We start from the raw sequence: 21,248 nt of genomic DNA on the forward strand, positions 1-21,248 counted from the left end.
CTAATGCGGTTCGTTAATATAGTAGTCAGAGGGTATTAAGCTTCCACTTTTTGTGACGTACGTGTTTATCATCGTTTGAAGAGAGTTGATAATCTTTGCACTGCTTTGAATTTTTTTCATAATCTGACTAAATATTTGCGTGACTTTTTCCAGTTAGTGGTTCATTATAGATAATTGCATCTTCTGCAAAACGTCTGAGGTTGTAATGAAGTTACTTCTATCTGTCTATGTCTCTCCACGAAAATCTAACACGCTGCGTCCTCTCTGCCAAGGAATCCTCAGGCGAATCAAATACAATTGTAAGTTCTCTAATAACTGATTGTGTTATGCTGAGTCAATAATCGTAAATTCGCTAATAAGTGGCCGTTGTTGCGCTGAGTCAAATGCTTTTGGAAATCAGGATATACTCCATACACTTTAGTGCCGTGCACGACGGCTTTCGGGAGGTCAACAGCTTGTATTACGGTATTGGTTCAAACGGCTCTGAGCACTATGGGCCTTCACTGCTGTGGTCATCAGTCCCCTAGAACTTAGAACTACTTAAACCTAACTAACCTAAGGACATCACACACATCCATGCCCGAGGCAGGATTCGAACCTGCGATCGTAGTGGTCACGCGGTTCCAGACTGTAGCGCCTAGAACCGCTCGGTCACTACGGCCGGCTATTACGGTATTGTCTAACACGTACGTGTACCCATTGCTGTAGAGCAGGTTGGGGCGTAAAACCACTACACTGTTCCACTCTACACACCAAAAACAGTGTTCACTTACACGTTGTTGTCATAGGTGCTTCTGTGACAGTTAAGGGCAACGCAGAGGCATACACGACGCCAGTCTCACGTCCCCTACGACGCAGAACCGTCGACGCAGACAGGTGTACACAACCTATGCTGAGACATGGCGCTTAGCCAACAGTGAGATTTGTCACCGCCATGCGGAGACTATACCAACGATCCTGAGTTGTGGACGCATTACGTGGTCCACGTTTGTTCGTCGCTGAGTAAGCTCTCCTTCTGTGCACTGGATCTCTACACGCCTCACTGTCGTATTAGATCGACTTGTGCTAGCTAAAAATTCGTTTCTTGGAGACTGATTATTGTGCCTTATATGTGGACTCCTCATAGGAATCACCAAGGAGCATTAAATTTACTAAAACTACACTTATACAGGGTGTTCAAAACAAAGTGTCGAATACTTTGACAGGTGGTAGTATTCATCGAAGCATGAAACGTAAGTCCAATAAACATGGGTCCGCAAACGCATACTCTCCGAGGTAAACATTTGTTTATAGGAAGATGTGCGCGACACTTGTTGCGGACATTAGCACAGTCGTTGCATTGGCACTCCGTCAAATGTGTCGGCAGGTTATTATGATGTCTTACTCATAATACTCTACTTGCCATTCGATGGTCTGCTCTCAGTTGTGTGGTTCGAGTAGTATTGTATGTTCAAAATGGTTCAAATGGCTCTGAGCACTATGGGACTTAACTTCTGAGGTCATCAGTCCCCTAGAACTTAGAACTACTTAAACCTAACTAACCTAAGGACATCACACACATCCATGCCCGAGGCAGGATTCGAACCTGCGACCGTAGTGGTCACGCGGTTCCAGACTGTAGTGCCTAGAACCGCTCGGCCACCCCGGCCGGCAGTGTTGTAGGCAACGCTAGTTTTCGTCGTGTTTGTGTACTTTATTGTACAAAACCGTCAGCCTGGGTACGTATCATCGTCTTTTCCTTCTTCCAAACGCGGAGTCACTTATGCGTTTACAGTTATTGCCCTCTTTGTACGGTCAAATGGTGTAGTACATTTACATTTTCTCTCTTCCACCACTTGTTATCAATGGAAATCTACTACTCTACAAGTGAAATGGCGGATATCATATTCTGTTATGGCTTAGCAAGTGGACGTAGCCTGCGAGCCCGTACCCTCTACGCTGAAATATCTCCACAGAGCTGGGTGCCCTCTGCTAAGCTGTTTGGCAGACTTATCCAGCGTCTGCGGGACACAGGAGCCCTGGTACGTCCGAACACTGACAGTGGAAGGCCCCGCACAGTACTCACAGCTGACATGGAGGAGCGTGTGGAAGAAACCCATGGAAGCCGTTTTACGACGATCAGCAGCAGCAGAAGGCATGTCTCACCCTCTTATCTTGGAGGTACTTCATGACCAGTTGCTGTACCCCTACCATCTACCACGCGTTCAGGCCCTAAGGCCACAGGATCATCATGACAGCGGTCAGTGAATGGCTGTTGCAGAAGTGTGCCACACATCCACTGTTCATATCCAAGATTTTATTTAGCGATGAGGCAGGATTCACACGAGATGGTGTTGTGAATTTCCATAACCAGCATGTATGGGCAGATGTAAATCCTCAAACAGCTCACGAAAGAGGGCATCAACGTCGATTTTCAATCAACGTATGGGCAGGCGTACTTTTCGATAGGTTAATAGAGTCATACGTGCTACCACAAAGGTTAACTGGGCGCATAGTCTGGACTTTCTCATTAATGTGTTGCCTACCTTGCTGGAGGCTGTGCTGTTGCAGCAGCGAATAGAAATGTGGTTCATACATGATGGGGCACAGTACACTTTTTGCTCAATCTGCACCGATGTCTAACGCAGATATTTCAGGACCGCTGGATTGGCCGGGGAGGGTGGGCCAAGGGGGGGGGGGGGGGGAGGGAAAGCGAGATCCACACCTTGGCATGCTTGTCCCCAGACCTCAATCCCTTAGACTTTTGGTTATGGAGACACTTGAAGAAATTGGTCTATGCCACGCCAATCAGCGATGTGCAGACACTATAGGGTTGCGTCTTCAATATGTGTCACCAGGTGCAACAAGAAGCTGGTATACTTCAAATGGTGCGCTATTCCTTATAACCACGCGGGGTAGCCTCGCGGTCTAGGGAACCTCGTCACGATCTGTGCGGTCTAAGGCGACTTGTCACGGTCCGTGCAGCTACCCAGTCGGAGGTTCGCGTCCTCCCTGGGGCATGGGTGTGTTTGTGGTCCATAGCATAAGTCAGTTTAAGTCAGATTAAATAGAGTGTCGGCTCAGGGACCGATGACGTAAGTGGTTTGGTCCCATAAGACCTTACCACAAATTTCCAAATTCCTTACACCGGAAAGCAGAGGAGTGCATTATCATTAATGGACGCCAAGTTGAAGACCTTCTGCAAACACGTGTTTGTCGCAGGATGTATGCATTTCCGGTCCCATGTTCATTGGATTTATCTCAGAAAGTATGCATTTCCGGACCTACGTTTGATGGACTTGTTTTTCTTGTTTCGATGATTGCTAGCACCTCCCAAAGTGTTCGACCTTTTTTTGAACGCCGTGTTTACCGTTGACAAACTACCATTTGCAAAAGACATTATGAATACTTCCCATGCTTTGTGTGTAAATGAAAATGCCCATTCATCTCATGAGTAGCTTACGATCTCTGAGTGGAGGCATCCTTATTGCACCCATTATTGAAACTTTGTAAGAAAATTTTTTTCAGTGTCCAGAGTAACAAATTGGCTGTACTTTAAACATATCAGTATTTCTTCAGTAATATAATTTTTTTTAATAGTGATAAATGTTCGTAATATTAGCCACTGCAAATCGTAACAAATATTTTAGGGTTATCCGTGCTTGTGTAAGTTATGTTACATCAACGTCAAATAGTGATAGAAAGGAATTGTTGAAGACTACAACGACATTTCCATTAATTTTAATGTACGTTTTTGTGTCATATAAAGTAATCGCCTCGGAGGCTAGCAGGTTTGATTCCTGGTGGTGGATGAAATTTTCGCTGCCAGTCCTCGGCAGACCAGAGGAAGAGAGTTGTGGTCTAAAGTTTCTGATCACCAGTTGTTGCGTCAGGGTCCTGGATTGTTTCCAAAGCTCTCAGAAGTATCTCATGAACTGAGAGCATGACACTGTTGGTGGCAATCCGTTCTTCGGATTGGGACGTTTGGCTCGGCGGCCCCTTAGTGTTGTGCGAGAGGAGCGGGCTATGTGCCAGCAACGGGGTTCACCCTCTCCGTCCTACCATCATACAACAGGAACACAACAATACAGTATACACGCACTCACGCACCTGTACTCTGTACAAACACACATGCGAGATATGATAAAACTCTCACCTATCCACAAAAAAATATTTTCACAAAGCTGAATAGTTGCAAACGGAGGAAATTTACTTGTCATAACAAATGAATTTTCAGGTGGATCCAATTTCCGCTGATGGCGGTTGTGGGGTATCAACAATCATGAATGCCCAGAAACTTTTGACACACATTGTAAGAGAAGGCTGCTGACGTTTTCCTATCCACACTTTTTGTCTTCTGAATGGTTTGATGCGGCACGCAGCGAATTCTTATACGTTGCTAATCTGCGAGTGGCAAATATCGCAATGTCCCGAAATAATTGTGGTACATGTTGCAACTACATCTCAGCATCCTGTCCTTTCTTCTAGTTAGGGTTTCCCACTTGCCTTTCGTCACCGGTTCTTTAAAGAGCCACCTAATTTCTTATCTTATCAGTCTAGTTAATCTTCAGCATTCAGGATTCCTGAATGGTGATACCAGAAGCACACTCAACCAGACACCACCAGAGTACAGACGTAGATGTAAGTTTGAGACTTACCTCATTTCTGTTACTCATTCATGGTTTCGTTTTTTTTAGTTCACACTCAATCCATATTCCCTGTGGTTATCAGACTGTCGACTACGTTCAACACAGCACTTCTTTCGTAGTTTCACTGAGGACAGCAATGTTATCAGGACATCGTATCATCGACATTCTTGTCGAGGAAATTTTAATCCTACTCTTGTAACTTTCTTTTATTTCTTTCATTGATTCTTTGTTATATAGATGGAACAGTGAGTGAGAAAGACTGCAGCCCTAGTTTAACTGACAGCGTGAAGTGAAGCAGTGACTCGTGATGATGATGATGATTAGTGTTTAAGGGCGCACAGGGACTCGTACTCTGGTGGACGGCAGCTGCCATGTGATTTCCTTAAATCGCTTAAAGCGAACAGCTGGATGGATACACTGAACGGCCACGATCGATTTGCATCCGTCTCCGAGCTTCTTCTCGACCTCTCGTAAACTTCTACCCGTCCAGTTACAAACTGTTTTTAATTACTCGGTAATGTATTAATTGCAACATACGTGAGCAAAAATATTAATTCCAACGTGTTGCTGAGTGATGGAGAAAGAGGGAAGAGGGGAAAAATCATTTCAGTAGTATTCGTGGAAAAAAAAATTAGGTCTTTCAGTGCTTCTCGCAGTATCATATCTCCCATTTCATCTTCATCTACGTTATCTTCCATTTCTATAATATTGTCCTTAAAAACATCGCCCTTGTATGGACCCTCTATATACTCCTTCCACCTTTCTGCTTTCCCTTCTTTGCTTAGAACTGGGTTTGCATTTGAGCTCTTGATATTCATGCAAGTGGTTCTCTTTTCTCCAAAGGTCTCTTTAATTTTCGTGTAGGCAGTATCTGTCTTACTCCTAGTGAGATAAGCCTCTACATCGTTACATTTGTGCTCTAGCCATTCCTGCTTAGCCAGTTTGCACTTCCTGTCGATCTCATTTTTGAGACGTTTGTATTCCTTTTTGCCTGCTTCATTTACTGCATTTTTATATTTTCTCCTTTCAGCAATTAAATTCAATATCTCTTCTGTTACCCAAGGATTTTTATTAGCCCTCGTCTTTTTACCTACTTGATCCTCTGCTGCTTTCACTATTTTGTCTCTCAAAGCTACCCATTCTTCTTCTACTGTATTTCTTTCCCCCAGTCTTGTCAATCGTTCCCTAATGCTCTCCCTGAAGCTCTCTACAACCTCTGGTTCTTTCAGTTTATCCAGGTACCATCTCCTCAAATTCCACCTTTTTGCAGTTTCTTCATTCCATAACCAATAGATTGTGGTCAGAGTCCACATCTGCCTCAGGAAAAGTCTTACAATTTAAAACCTGGTTCCTGAATCTCTGTCTTACCATTATATAATCTATCTGAAACCTGTCAGTATCTCCAGGCTTCTTCCATGTATACAACATTCTTTTATGATTCTTGAACCATCGTATAAATTGTACTCGCCAGTTGTAATTTCGTATCGATTTTGAACTGACGTGTTTTTGGTTGCGCCAGGCTATGGCTTCTTACAGAGTGAATATTACGGGCGCAGTGACTCAATTGTTCTTTGAAGGATGTATGCAGATTTCTAGTTGAATGATCTGTACTTTCTTTTGCTGAGAGAAAATCAGTGACAGTGTAATTCCTTATTTTCAATTAACTGCAGAGTGTACAGTTTCTTATTATCCTTTATAGAATCGAATTCCCACGTGTAAAACAGCTTCAAAAGTCTGATTGCAAATGGATGAATGTGCTCAGTATTTGACTTTAAACATGTAATGGAGAAAAAGCTTCGGAAAGTATTGAAGTTATGCTTAAAATCTGTTGGAAGTCGCAAAGTGCACTCGTTATGAAACACTGGCTGAATGTAGTGAGGGTAGTTTGCGCTCTAATTTAAGCAAAAGGTAGCTTTTTACACATCTCAGTGTTTATAACGTCACATCTCCTGAACTACCTGTCGTATAACGATATACACTGAGGCAACAAGCGTCAAGCAATACTTCCGAATATAGTGTCGGACCTTACTTTTGCCTGGTATACTGCAGCAGCTCAACGTGGCATGGACTCAACAAGTCGCTGGAAGTCCTCTGCAAAAATATTTACCCACGCTGCCTCTATAGTCGTCCTTAATTGCGAAAGTGTTGCCGGTGCAGGAGTCCGTGCACGAGTTGACCTCCCCATTATGTCCCACAAATGTTCAGTGGTATGCATGTCGGGCGACCTGGGTGGCAAAGTTATTCACTCAAACTATCCAGAATGTTCTTCAAACCAATCGTGAACGATTGTGGCCCGGTGATATGGCGTATTGACATACATAAAAATTCCATCGTTGTTTGGGAACATGAATTCCACAAATGGCTGCAAATAGTTTCCAGGTACCAGAACATAACCATTTCCATTCAGTGATCGGTTGATTTGGACTAGAGGCACCACTCATTTCCATGGACGCACAGCCCACACCATTATAGAGCCACCACTAGCTTACACAGTGACTTGTGGACAACTTAGGTCCTTGGCTTCGTGGGGTCTGCACCCCAGTCGAATCCAACCATCAGCTCGTACCAACTGAAACCGGGACTCATATGACCAGGCCATGGTTTTCCAGTCCTCCAGGGTCCAACCGATATGGTCAGGAGCCCAGGAGAGGCGTTGTAGGCGATCTTGAGCTGTTAGAAAAGGCACTCGCGAGATCGTCTGCATCCATAGCCAATTAACACCAAATTTCACCTCAGTGCCCTAACGGATAAATTCGCCGTACATCCCATTTTTATCTCTGCGGTTATTTCAAACAGTATCGTTTGTCTGTTAGCACTGACAAATAAACGCCGCTGTTCTCGGTCGTTAAGTGAAGGCCGTCGGCAACTGCACTGTCCTCGGTGAGAGGTAATGCCTGAAATTTGATGCTCTTGGTACAGTCCTGGCGATATGGATCTCGTAACTACTTTCGAAATCTCTTGCCTCTAGCTGCAACTACCACTCCGCATTCAAGGTGAGTTAATTCCCGTCGTGCTGGCATAGTCACGTCGGAAACCTTTTCACATTAGTCACCTAAATATGAATGACAGCTCCGCGAATGCACTGCCGTTTATATCTTGTGCTAGCACTCCGTCTTCAGGCCACAAGCGGCCCATCGGGACCATCCGACCGCCGTATCATCCTCTGCTGAGGATGCGGATAGGAGGAGCGTGTGGCCAGCACACAGCTCTCCCGGTCGTGATGATGGTTTTCTTTGACCGAAGCCGCTACTGTTCGGTCGAGTAGCTCCTCGATTGGCATCACGAGGCTGAGTCCACCCGGAAAATGGCAACAGAACGTGGCGGCCCGGATGGTCACCCATCCAAATTCCGGCCACGCCCGACAGCGCTTAACTTCGGTGATCAGGCGGTTGCCTGGATCCGCCATATTGAATTTTGTAATTCCGACTCGATTGCTAATCAGCGCCCCCAAGTTTCGTAAAGGTTTGAAATGCCCGAGGGAGGACTCGAATCTCCGCCGGGACCAGATGCACAGTCCATGACTGCAGCGCCCCAGACCGCTCGGCTAATCCCGCGCGGCTGAAAACTGTGCAAATAGATTCTGTAGTAAAGACGTAATAAATTAAAGCGTTATGCCTGATGAAGAAGTTTTGTTGCACGAACAGCGAGAATTTTGTGGAAGAACACAATTTCGTAGGATTTTATATCCATTCTTTTATTATTTCAAGGTTTTGAAGCGAGTTGACCCACTGTGCGACTGGACATTAAACCCTAACTTTCTTCTGTTTCCTGCCTTCGCCGGCCGGAGTGGCCGAGCGGTTCTAGACGCTTCAGTCTGGAACCGCGCGACCTCTAGGTCGCGGGTTCGAATCCTGGCTCGGGCACGGATGTGTGTAATGTCCTTAGGTTAGTTAGGTTTAAGTAGTTCTAAGTTCTAGGGGACTGATGACCTCCTAAGTCCTATACTGCTGAGAGCCATTTGAACCATTTTTTTCCTACCTTCCGCCCTTTTCAGTGGCAATACTTTGCTCTCGTTCGACCATTATCGTATCTCAGACCTGCTTTGACAGCGACCAACGCCGCCAGACTAACGCGTATGCAACCGAGCGACCGCGCATGCGCGACATGCAAGGCGCCGGCGCCAGCAAACGAAATCCGGACCACCTGCGTGGCTGCTCGCTCGCACGGAGCAGCCCAGCCCCACACACGCGATCGGAGCGTGCGCGCACGTCGATACGAGGCGCTTTCAATATCGCGTGCCATTGTCGCGCCTTATAACTTCATAAAACACAATGAGCCCGGCCGAGCGACCCCCGCTGCGCCGGGCCGTGCCTCACGCGGCGGCTACAGACCGCGGCCGGGGAAACCCGTTCCCCGTAATGACTTATTTCCCGGAATTTGGCTCCGAGTTATAATAATAATCAGCACCTGTCGGCGCGGGCAACTTTATTAGCCTTTCTGCGGGACGTTCAAAGTGGCGCCCGCATTTGAGGCGAATAAAAAAAATGAACGGTCCGGTGGTATTTTCGACGTGCGACACATTGTGAGATCCCTCCGGGCAACAAAACGAGCCATGAGGTTCCCACCAGCTCACGTTACTATCCCGCAGTCAGCGGGAGCTGTAGATCTCTCACTTTTCTTGTGTTTTTGTTGTGGTTTTCAGTCCGAAGACTGGTATAATGAAGGAATCCACGCTAGTCTCTCTTGTGCAAACCTCTCCATCCCAGAATTAATACGGCGCTCACATCCACTGCAACCTGATATATAGGCTAGACGTGATCTCCCTTAACCATTTTTACACCCCACACTTCCAGCAATTACCATGTTTCTCGTGTCTGAGAGTGTGATCCACCAACCAAGCCTTTCACGTCGTACCACAAATTCACTTTTCTCCCAATTCAGTTCAGTACCTGAATAGATCCCTTCCTTTACTCAGGTTGTGCCACACATTTCTTTTCTCCTCAATTTCATTCAGCGCCTTCTCATTAGGTACATGATCTGCCATGTACTCTTCAGCATTCTTCCTTAGCACCACATTTCAAAAGTTTCTATACTTTTCTCGTCTGATCCGTATATAGCCGTCGTTTCACTTTGATGAAAGGCTACACTCCAGCCAAAAGCCTTCAGAAAACACTTCCTACACTTCCTAGAACTTACATTTATTTTCGACAGTAAGAAGATTTCTTCGTCACAAATACTTTTCTTGCCACTGCTGGTCTTCATTCTACATCCTCTCTGTTTCGGCGATGATCTGTTAACTTATTGCCCAAATAGGAAAACTCATCTACTATAAGCGCTTTAAGTGTATCGTTTCGCAATCTGTTAGGTTGGTGCATAAGACCGCAGCGTTTCCCGTAAGTTAATAAAAAAAGAGATGCACGTACAGAGACTTTGGTCATCAATAATATACTCTCCTTCACAGTTTCCAACCGTCTACCAACGCTGGGATACCTCTTCGATTCCACTACTGTAGAAATCACGTGGTTTTGAGGCAAAGAGCTCGTCGAAAAGTAAGTTACTTGAAAGTTGTTCGGTAGAGATCGAAAAAGATGAATATCTGAGGGCGCAAGATCAGGTGCATAAGATTGATGCGGAATGACTTCCCCACCAAAAAATGTTCAAATGTGTGTGAAATCTTATGGGACTTAACTGCTAAGGTCATCAGTCCCTAAGCTTACACACTGCTTAACCTAAATTATCGTAAGGACAAACACACACACCCATGCCCGAGGGAGGACTCGAACCTCCGCCGGGACCAGCCGCACAGTAAATGACTGCAGCGCCCTAGACCGCTAGGCTAACTTCCCCACCTGCACAGTATTTTTTTGTCAGTCTAGCAGAATGTGGATGGGTATTATCGTGGATTAGCCTTACTTCACGCAGTCTTCCTGGTCGTCGATTTTGGACTGTGTCTGCAAGACGTCATTTGTTGATGGTAAATGTCAGCAGTGATGGTTAACCTCTTTAGTACGCCACTACGTGACCATTCCACCAGATGCATAACATTGTCTTTTGTGGATACGTGCAAGTCCTTGTACGGAGGGTTGTTGCTTTGTTTGAGTTCACACATTCCTTTGTTTTACTGATATTAGCAAAAAGACACCATTTCTCATCACCAGCGACGATTCAAGATAGAATGAAAAGTGTTGTTTACAAGCCAACTGATGACAAGTAAGAAGAGATGCACTTACGGCCACCCGCTGTTTGTTTGACTTTGGCTTAGAGCATGCGGTATGCACTTACGGCCACCTGCTGTTTTTTTTACTTTGGCTTAGAGCATGCAGTATGCACTTATGGCCACTTGCTGTTTTTCTGACTTTATCTTAGAGCATGCTGTATGCATTTATGATCACCCGCTGTTTTTTTTTTCTTTGGCTTACAGCATGCTGTATGCACTTATGGCCAACCTCTGTTTTTTTGACTTTGGCTTAGAGCATGCGGTATGCGCTTATGGCCACCTGCTGTTTTTTTTTTACTTTGGCTTAGAGCATGCGGTATGCACTTATGGCCACCTACTGTTTTTTTTTTTTTTTACTTTGGCTTAGAGCATGCTGTATGCACTTATGGCCACCCACTGTTTTTTTGACTTTGGCTTAGAGCATGCTGTATGCACTTACGGCCACCTGCTGTTTTTCTGACTTTGTCTTAGAGCATGCTGTATGCATTTATGGCCACCTGCTGTTTTTTTGACTTTGGCTTAGAGCATGCGGTATGCACTTATGGCCACCCGCTGTTTTCTTTACTTTGGCTTAGAGCATGCGGTACCCTTACAGCCGACTTTTGAACATCTCCAATCACGTGCAAATGACGGACCACAGTGGAATGATCGCAGCTCATCACATTCGCCAGTTTTCGAATACAACACTGTAACTATTACTCAAGGTCTGTGGTTAGAAAACAGCATTCAGTGTTACTCAGAACTCTCTTAAACTGGTAGCATTATTTGGGACTGGTAATGCATTTTTTTTTTTTTTTGTGCTAGCAATGCATTGCGTTGGGATCGATAATTAATTGCTGGGGCATTTGCTGCAAATGAGGATAGGTAACGTCATTCGTCATGAGTCAGCTGTAGCAAGATTATGAAACAAGTAGAGTATATGTGATCACATTCATGAATGACACACACAAATGGGCAAAAAAAAAAATGCAAGTACTACAACAGGTTTAATAACTAACTGCTTATAGCACATTAATTTCATGAATAGCTTCTCCTGTAAAAAAATACAAAATGGATTATTCAGCTGAAAGAAGAATCGCATATTATGCTGAAAAGTAGTGAACTTCGAATTAACAGGTAATGAAACGTGTACTCAATATGCATGTACTCTAGCTGTCCTTTCCAAAACATTCAGTCATTATACCATGGGACATAAGACATACTGTCAAAACGAACTGCAACAAATACTTAAATAACTACATAGCATCTCTTCACTAACAGTAAATATATAAACTTCATCATTATTCTCATCTGCAAGGAAAACTTCATTATTCATACACTCCTGGAAATTGAAATAAGAACACCGTGAATTCATTGTCCCAGGAAGGGGAAACTTTATTGACACATTTATGGGGTCAGATACATCACATGATCACACTGACAGAACCACAGGCACATAGACACAGGCAACAGAGCATGCACAATGTCGGCACTAGTACAGTGTATATCCACCTTTCGCAGCAATGCAGGCTGCTATTCTCCCATGGAGACGATCGTAGAGATGCTGGATGTAGTCCTGTGGAACGGCTTGCCATGCCATTTCCACCTGGCGCCTCAGTTGGACCAGCGTTCGTGCTGGACGTGCAGACCGCGTGAGACGACGCTTCATCCAGTCCCAAACATGCTCAATGGGGGACAGATCCGGAGATCTTGCTGGCCAGGGTAGTTGACTTACACCTTCTAGAGCACGTTGGGTGGCACGGGATACATGCGGACGTGCATTGTCCTGTTGGAACAGCAAGTTCCCTTGCCGGTCTAGGAATGGTAGAACGATGGGTTCGATGACGGTTTGGATGTACCGTGCACTATTCAGTGTCCCCTCGACGATCACCAGTGGTGTACGGCCAGTGTAGGAGATCGCTCCCCACACCATGATGCCGGGTGTTGGCCCTGTGTGCCTCGGTCGTATGCAGTCCTGATTGTGGCGCTCACCTGCACGGCGCCAAACACGCATACGACCATCATTGGCACCAAGGCAGAAGCGACTCTCATCGCTGAAGACGACACGTCTCCATTCGTCCCTCCATTCACGCCTGTCGCGACACCACTGGAGGCGGGCTGCACGATGTTGGGGCGTGAGCGGAAGACGGCCTAACGGTGTGCGGGACCGTAGCCCAGCTTCATGGAGACGGTTGCGAATGGTCCTCGCCGATACCCCAGGAGCAAAGTGTCCCTAATTTGCTGGGAAGTGGCGGTGCGGTCCCCTACGGCACTGAGTAGGATCCTACAGTCTTGGCGTGCATCCGTGCGTCGCTGCGGTCAGGTCCCAGGTCGACGGGCACGTGCACCTTCCGCCGACCACTGGCGACAACATCGATGTACTGTGGAGACCTCACGCCCCACGTGTTGATCAATTCGGCGGTACCTCCACCCGGCCTCCCGCATGCCCACTATACGCCCTCGCTCAAAGTCCGTCAACTGCACATACGGTTCACGTCCACGCTGTCGCGGCATGCTACCAGTGTTAAAGACTGCGATGGAGCTCCGTATGCCACGGCAAACTGGCTGACACTGACGGCGGCGGTGCACAAATGCTGCGCAGCTAGCGCCATTCGACGGCCAACACCGCGGTTCCTGGTGTGTCCGCTGTGCCGTGCGTGTGATCATTGCTTGTACAGCCCTCTCGCAGTGTCCGGAGCAAGTATGGTGGGTCTGACACACCGGTGTCAATGTGTTCTTTTTTCCATTTCCAGGAGTGTATTACCATAACTTCATTACTATCATCACCTGCAAAGAAAAACTTCATTATTCATATTAGCACATTCTTCATATAACTATTCATCATATTCATTATCATCTGCAAAAAAGACACTTCATTATTCATTATTCATATTACCATTTACTTCATACTACTATTCATAGTATAGAGTTTCTTATTTCTAGCATATTTCATCACTAAAACTAATATGTGTAGTTCTGTCTGACAGCCTGCATCAATTGCCTCGTATTCTGAAAGAAAAATTAGTTAAGACTGCTATCATACGATGTGTATAGTATATTCATGTTAATGTTTGTTAATTCTAATCCATTTACTCTTCATGACGAGGTATTGCATCTTCTTTCGTTCATTCCGAAGGTGAAATTCCCATTTCATTGTAATCCACTGTGGTTTGTTTAATTTATTTCTTTTACACGTTATTGCTTTCTGAAAATGATGAACAATGATTAATGTCTTGCATTTAAATCATATACCCATTAAATAAAAACTGGTTTTTAGTGATATAATTAAGCATACAGCATAGCATGACAGAAAACGTAATATGTAAAAAACATAGACAGTATTCAGGCGCAAAAATGTACACACAGTCTCATAATGTAGTAGCAAAAAAAATGTAAAATAGTCACGATGTTGAGGTATGATAAAGCAAAATGTCAAAGTCAACTGGTGTTTGTTACATCTTACACATTTCATAGCGCATACAAACAAACAGGAAAACAATCACACATACATGAAAAATGGAAAATGTGTACGGTCTGATATATAACGACAAGAAAAGACTTTCTTTGTGTTCAGCTTGTATGTTGTGTCGTTGATAGAGGCGAGAGTTGAAGACTTTAATGGAGAAAGAATTTGATAAAATTAATATATCACTAGATAGAATTGCATAATTGGTCATAAAATATGTAAGTTTACCTGGAAAAATGTGCACGGTCTGATGTGTAACGACAAGAAAAGCGACCTGCTAACCTTACCTTGCCGGCACTTGCCAAGAAAAAATACGATAATCATCAGTAAGTATTCATATAAATGTAATTGCATAAGTGGTCATAATATGTGTAAGTTTATCTGAAAAAATGTGCACGGTCGGATGTGTAACGACAGGAAAAGCGACCTACTAACCTTACCTTGCCGGGCACTTGCCAAGAAAAAATACGATAATCATCAGTAAGTACTCACATAAATATAATTGCATCATTAGTCATATGAAAATCAGAAAATGGCGTTACAGTGTGATAAATCATAAAGCATGTTCATTCAATAAAGGGTTTAGTATTGGAGACATGGTGATTGCCTTTATTCTTTCTGGTTCTTAGAGTTTCGACGTGTACTACATTGGGGTGACGAATGCTGCGAATTCGATATGGATCTGCGTATAGAAGCTCAAATTTACTACATCTACTCTTTCCTCTATTGGATAGATAGTGTGTACGTACTAATATCTTCTGTCCAATGTGAAAGTCGCGGCGTGTACAAACCTGTTTTTGCTGTCTTCTCCGGTGCTCTGCGGCACGTTTGATGTTGTTGAGTGCAATGTCAATTATTTCATGGTGTTGCAGTCAACGAGAGGTAGGAAAGGATACTAATTCTTTAATTTTGTTAGGTGGTTCAACATTTTTCATTATAACAGTCGGAGATAGCATAGTAGATTCATTTGGTATGGTGTTAATTACACCTGGAATTACAGTATGTGTGTATCCCAATCAATATGTTTTTTATGGCAGTATATTCTACATAGTTTACCAATTTCTTTCATTAGACGTTCACAAGGGTTCGAGGAAGTCTGATACTTGGATATATAAATCGGAGAAATGTTTCTTGTTTGTAACATACGTGTTCATATAGCAGATCGAAATTGTGGTCCATTGTCGGAAATTACTTTCAATACATGCCCTACATGGAATAAAAAATGTTTTACAAATGCATTCCAAACAGATTTAGCAGTAGCTTTGAGTAACGGAATGAAGGTAACAAATTTTGAAGTGAGTTCAACAGCGACAAAGATGTAGCAAAAACCTCTATTAGTTCTGGGAATCGGACCAAAAATGTCTACAGCGGCCATGTGTCTCAATTTAACAGGTGCAATGGGATGTAATGGAGGAATATGTAAAGTCGTATCTGACTTAGCTTCCTGGCAGATTTTACATGACGCGAAAACTCGTCGAATACGTTTCTCCATATTGACAAAATAACAGTTCTGTCTCAGTATAAGAAAACATTTTCTGGCTCCATAATGTGCGTAACTTAAATGAGTATACCAAATTAATTTGTTAACAAGCTCGTCAGGAATGCATAGTAACCAGTTGCTGTCAGGGCGAGAGCGGCGAAACAGAATATTATTGCGTACAGTGTAATGGTTTCTAATGGTAACATTATTTCTATCTTACCAAAGGTGTTTAATTTCTTTCCATACGTTGTCTTTACTCTGCTCCTGTGCTATATCTCGTAATGACGACGAAATGAATTTTTCAAATGCAACTTGTTGAATATACATCACGCTGAAATTTGCTTTGCAGAAGTTGGTTGCGATGTCTTGCTGATTATTGCTGAGAGAACGGGATAGTGCGTCTGCTACAATATTTTGTGTACCGGGAATGTGAACAATTGTAAAATTAAATTCCTGTAAATAAAGTTTCCATCTGCTTAACCTGTCGAGTGTAAATTTTGCGGAAAGTAAAAACTGTATAGCTCTATGATCTGTGTAAACGGTAGTGTGTCTTCCATAAAGAAAATGCCTAAATCTCGTAAATGCCCATACAACACATAATGTTTGAAGTTCTGTGACAGAATAATTGCGTTCAGCAGGTGACAGAATGCGACTCGCAAAGGCGATGTTTTTAATTACTGTAGATCCGTCTTCTTCAATTTCCTGAAAAATGTGTACGCCTAAAGCGCTGTTGGAACTGTCGGTGGTAATGGAAAAATTTCTAGTAAGATCTGGATGTGATAAAAGTGGTGCATTCAACAGAGCTTCTTTCAGATTCACAAATTCAGAATGTGCTTGGCTATCCCAGGACCAGATAGTGTTTTTACCCGTCAATTGACATAATCTAGGGGTGTCTAAAGCAGAGTAATGAATAAATTTACGAAAAAAGTTAATTGAACCCAAAAAGCTGCGTAGTTGTTTCTTCGTCGTAGGAACAGTAATGTCACGTAAAGCTTGAAGTTTTTCCGGGTCAGGCGCAATGCCTTCTGCTGAAATTACATGTCCAAGAAATTTTATAGAAGTATTGCCAAAGTGCGACTTGCTAAGATTAACTGTGAGTCCTTGTGCACGAAAAGTTCTTAACAGTTGTTCAAGAATCAGATTGTGTTCAGACCAGTTAGCTTCTGCGATAAGAATATCGTCTACATACGTTGTGATTCTGTCTTTAAGTTCTATCGGAAGTATGGTATTAAAACCACGAATAAATGCTGCTGAAGAAAATGCTACAGGTACCTCTCGCTCAGTAAAACCCGGTGGGAATGGTACAAAGACATTTTCTGCCTTTGCAGTAGGAGTGTAGACGTGTCAGTCAGGAAGTAATGGTTGGCTTGCCGAAGAGTACGGCCGGCCGTAGTGGACATGCGGTTGTAGGCGCTTCAGTCTGGAACCACGCGACAGCTACGGTCGCAGGTTCGAATCCTGCCTCGGGCATGGATGTGTGTGATGTCCTTAGGTTAGTTAGGTTTAATTAACTCTAAGTTCTAGCGGACTGATGACCTCAGATGTTAAGTCCCATAGTGATCAGAAACATTTGAAGAGTACGTGTGTTCATCTTACTTATAAATAAAAAAATGTTCACTGACACAGTTCAGACAGTGCCTAATACTCAAGGTGAGCAGTAGACGCTAAAGTCAGTGTGTCAATGAAGACAAAAATGAATAGTACACTCAGGTAACAAGATTCATGGGATGCCTCCTAATATCGTGTCGGACCTCTTCTTACCCGGCGTAGTGCAGCCACTCGACGCGACATGGACCCAACAAGTCGCTGGAAGTCCCCAGAAGATATACTGAGCCATGCTGTTATAGCAATCCATAACTGCGTAAGTGTTGCCGGAGCAGAATTCTGTATACCAACTGACCTGCCAATTATGCCCCATAAAAGTTCGAAGGATTTCGTGTTGGTGATCAGGGTGGCAATATGATTCTCTCAAACTCTCCAGAAAATTCTTCAACCAGTGGCGGAAATTGTGGCCCGGTGATATGGCGCATCCATAAAAATTCCGACCTTGTCAGGGAACATGTAGTCCATGAATCACTGCAAATGGTTTCCAAGTACCCGAACGAACTATTTAGAGTCAATGATCCATGATAAACTCACCCCAAACCATTATGGAGCCACCACCAGCTTGCACAGTGCCTTGTTGACGACTTGGGTCTCTGGCTCCATGGGGTCAGCGCCATACTCGAACCCTGCCATCAGCTCTTACTAGCTGAATTCAGAAGTCATGTGACCTCGCCACGGTTGTCCAATCGTCTAGACCTCTGGCGTGCCACAGGGGAGTGCTATGGGACCATTGCTTTTCACAATATATATATAAATGACCTAGTAGATAGTGTCGGAAGTTCCATGCGGCTTTCCGAGGATGATGCTGTAGTATACAGAGAAGTTGCAGCATTAGAAAATTGTAGCGAAATGCAGGAAGATCTGCAGCGGATAGGCACTTGGTGCAGGGAGTGGCAACTGACCCTTAACATAGACAAATGTAATGTATTGCGAAAATATAGAAGGAAGGATCCTTTATTGTATGATTATATGATAGCAAAACAAACATTGGTAGCACTTACTTCTGTAAAATACTGCGAGTATGCGTACGGAAAGATTTGAAGTGGAATGATCATATAAAATTAATTGTTGGTAAGGCGGGTGCCAGGTTCAGATTCTTTGGGAGAGTCCTTAGAAACTGTAGTCCATCAACAAAGGAGGTGGCTTACAAAACACTCGTTCCATCTAAACTTGAGTATTGCTCATCAGTGTGGGATCTGAACTATGTCGGGTTGACAGAGGAGATAGAGAAGATCCAAAGAAGAGCGGCGCGTTTCGTCACAGGGTTATTTGGTAAGCGTTACGGAGATGTTTAGCAAACTAAAGTGGCGGACTCTGCAAGAGAGGCGCTCTGCATCGCGGTGTAGCTTGCTGTCCAGGTTCCGAGAGGGTGCGTTTCTGGATGAGGTATCGAATATATTGCTTCCCCCTACTTTTAGCTCCCGAGGAGATCACGAATGTAAAATTAAAGAGATTCGAGCGCGCACGGAGGCTTTCCGGCAGTCATTCTTCCCGCGAACCATACGCGACTGGAACAGGAAAGGGAGGTAATGACAGTGGCACGTTAAGTGCCCTCCACCACACACCGTTGGGTGGCTTGCGGAGTATAAATTTAGATGTAGATGTAGACTTCAACCAACATGGTCACGAGCCAGGAGAGGCGGTACCGGCAATGCCGTGCTATTAGCGTCGTCGTCGTCTTCCGCGACAACCCTTTAACGCCAAATTTCGCCGCGCTGTCCTAACGGTTACGTTAGTCGATCGAAACACATTGATTTCTACGGTTATTTCACGCAGTGCCCTCTGTCTGTGACCGCTATAAACTCTACGCAGACGCCGCTGCTCTCTATCTACGTAAACTCCCATTCCACGTTCAGAGTCTATTAATTCCCGTCGTGTGTGCATAATGACGTCGTACACATTTTCACAAGAATCACCTGAGTACAAGTAACAGATCCGCTGATGCACTGTCCTTGTGTACGCGATTCTACTGGCATCTGTAAATATATCCATAACGCTATCCCATGACCTCAGTGTATAAACTAATAATGAAGCTCATGCGTTGGGTACTCACGTTACCCATGACACAGGAAGGTCTCAGTACACACGAGCACGCCGTCACTTTCGGGAAAGAGTTGGCGGCTGCCACGAGGGGACTGCCCCTCTGGTCCAGATTCCACGGAGTTTCTTCGCGCTTCGGCTCTATTTTCGGACTGTGCCAATAAACATTTTATTGAGATTGAGTTGGTGGGACTTTAATTAGGCAGCCGCGTAGTAAAACGCTTTTATGACGGGGACCACACTCTAGACGGGACGGGGAAACGAATTTCTTTGTCTAAGCTCCGCGTGTGTCCGGGCGGGCGTCGAGCGGACCCGCTGCTCGGCCGATAATTCTCTGTCCTCCCTCTGACCGGCCCCCTCCCCACACACTCCTTTGATTGAGGACCCGGAATGGCCCTGAGGAGAAATGAGATTTGTTTCCTCTCTCTTCTTTTGGGCCCCGTATTCAATTTGTTTCTATAGCGCGAGGACCGGCGGCAGGCAGCGTCGTAATGGCGTCCGTACCTGCCGGGACGTCGTCGCTGATGATGACGTCGACGCCGCCCACGTCTCCGGCGATGCAATGGAAGGAGCCACGTGGAACCGTGCGTGAGACGCAGTTTTCGCTCCTACGGAACAGTATTTTTTCTTCCATTTCACCCATGTACGGTCTCTCAGTAACAAAGGGCGGCAGAAGTGATACGAGCAATTATATGCATGATGATCTCTTTGTGATCATAGTTTTACTAACGCAAAGGATGATAAAAAAATTATATTGCCGTCGTTGGCCCTACAACTGTTTGATACAGCCCATATAACGCGGTCGTCGGCATTATTAAAAACTTATCAAAAGCTTCGGAATATCCAACGCCGAGTTATAATAAAATTTTAAATACGAGCTGTGATAATACACTGCCGGAGAAAACTAACACACCAGGAAGGGCGACATCCATTTTGATTCTATGACGGCATGTTCCACCTGGGGAATAGTAGATGTACTGATAATGGTTTCAACGTCGTCCGCCAACAGCGAGCATAGTGGCATAGCTGCCAGAGCACCATCACTGCCTACCCTTTAATAGAGAATGCTGAAATTGTAATGTCACAAATTAATATTAGCAATTTTATTAGTGAAATGACTGTTTGACACTGCGTGATGTATGTGGGATGAGAGTCGCTGTAATCTTGCACAGAGATATGAACAGTACTGTCATCTCTGATATGTATATACAGGGTTATTACAAATGATTGAAGCGATTTCACAGCTCTACAATAACTTTATTATTTGAGATATTTTCACAATGCTTTGCACACACATACAAAAACTCAAAAAGTTTTTTAGGCATTCACAAATGTTCGATATGTGCCCCTTTAGTGATTCGGCAGACATCAAGCCGATAATCAAGTTCCTCCCACACTCGGCGCAGCATGTCCCCATCAATGAGTTCGAAAGCATTGTTGATGCGAGCTCGCAGTTCTGGCACGTTTCTTGGTAGAGGAGGTTTAAACACTGAATCTTTCACATCACTATGAGTGAAACTTGCCGGAAGCGTTCAACCGTTCCTTCGCTCACTGCAGGCCGACCCGCTGATTTCCCCTTACAGAGGCATCCAGAAGCTTTAAACTGCGCATACCATCGCCGAATGGAGTTAGCAGTTGGTGGATCTTTGTTGAACTTCGTCCTGAAGTGTCGTTGCACTGTTATGACTGACTGATGTGAGTGCATTTCAAGCACGACATACGATTTCTCGGCTCCTGTCGCCATTTTGTCTCAATGCCCTCTCGAGCGCTCTGACGCCAGAAACCTGAAGTGCGTATCAGTAGCGTGTCGTGACCATATGTCAATGAATGGAGCTACAGTGAATTTATGAAATCGCTTCAGTCATTTGTAATAGCCCTGTATTGTTCTTCTGA

The 21,248-nt window shown here is 44.5% G+C and overlaps 1 protein-coding gene across 2 annotated transcripts in view; it reads left to right on the top strand.

Moving 5' to 3' along the window:
• The window catches only part of LOC126412767 (zinc finger protein basonuclin-1-like), a 295,072-nt gene that overhangs the window by 145,609 nt on the left and 128,215 nt on the right, over window positions 1–21,248 (top strand). The gene's annotated exons all lie outside the window — the stretch shown is intronic.

Source organism: Schistocerca serialis, chromosome 7 (genome assembly GCF_023864345.2).
Source record: "Schistocerca serialis cubense isolate TAMUIC-IGC-003099 chromosome 7, iqSchSeri2.2, whole genome shotgun sequence".
In the NCBI taxonomy this organism is placed as follows: domain Eukaryota; kingdom Metazoa; phylum Arthropoda; class Insecta; order Orthoptera; family Acrididae; genus Schistocerca; species Schistocerca serialis.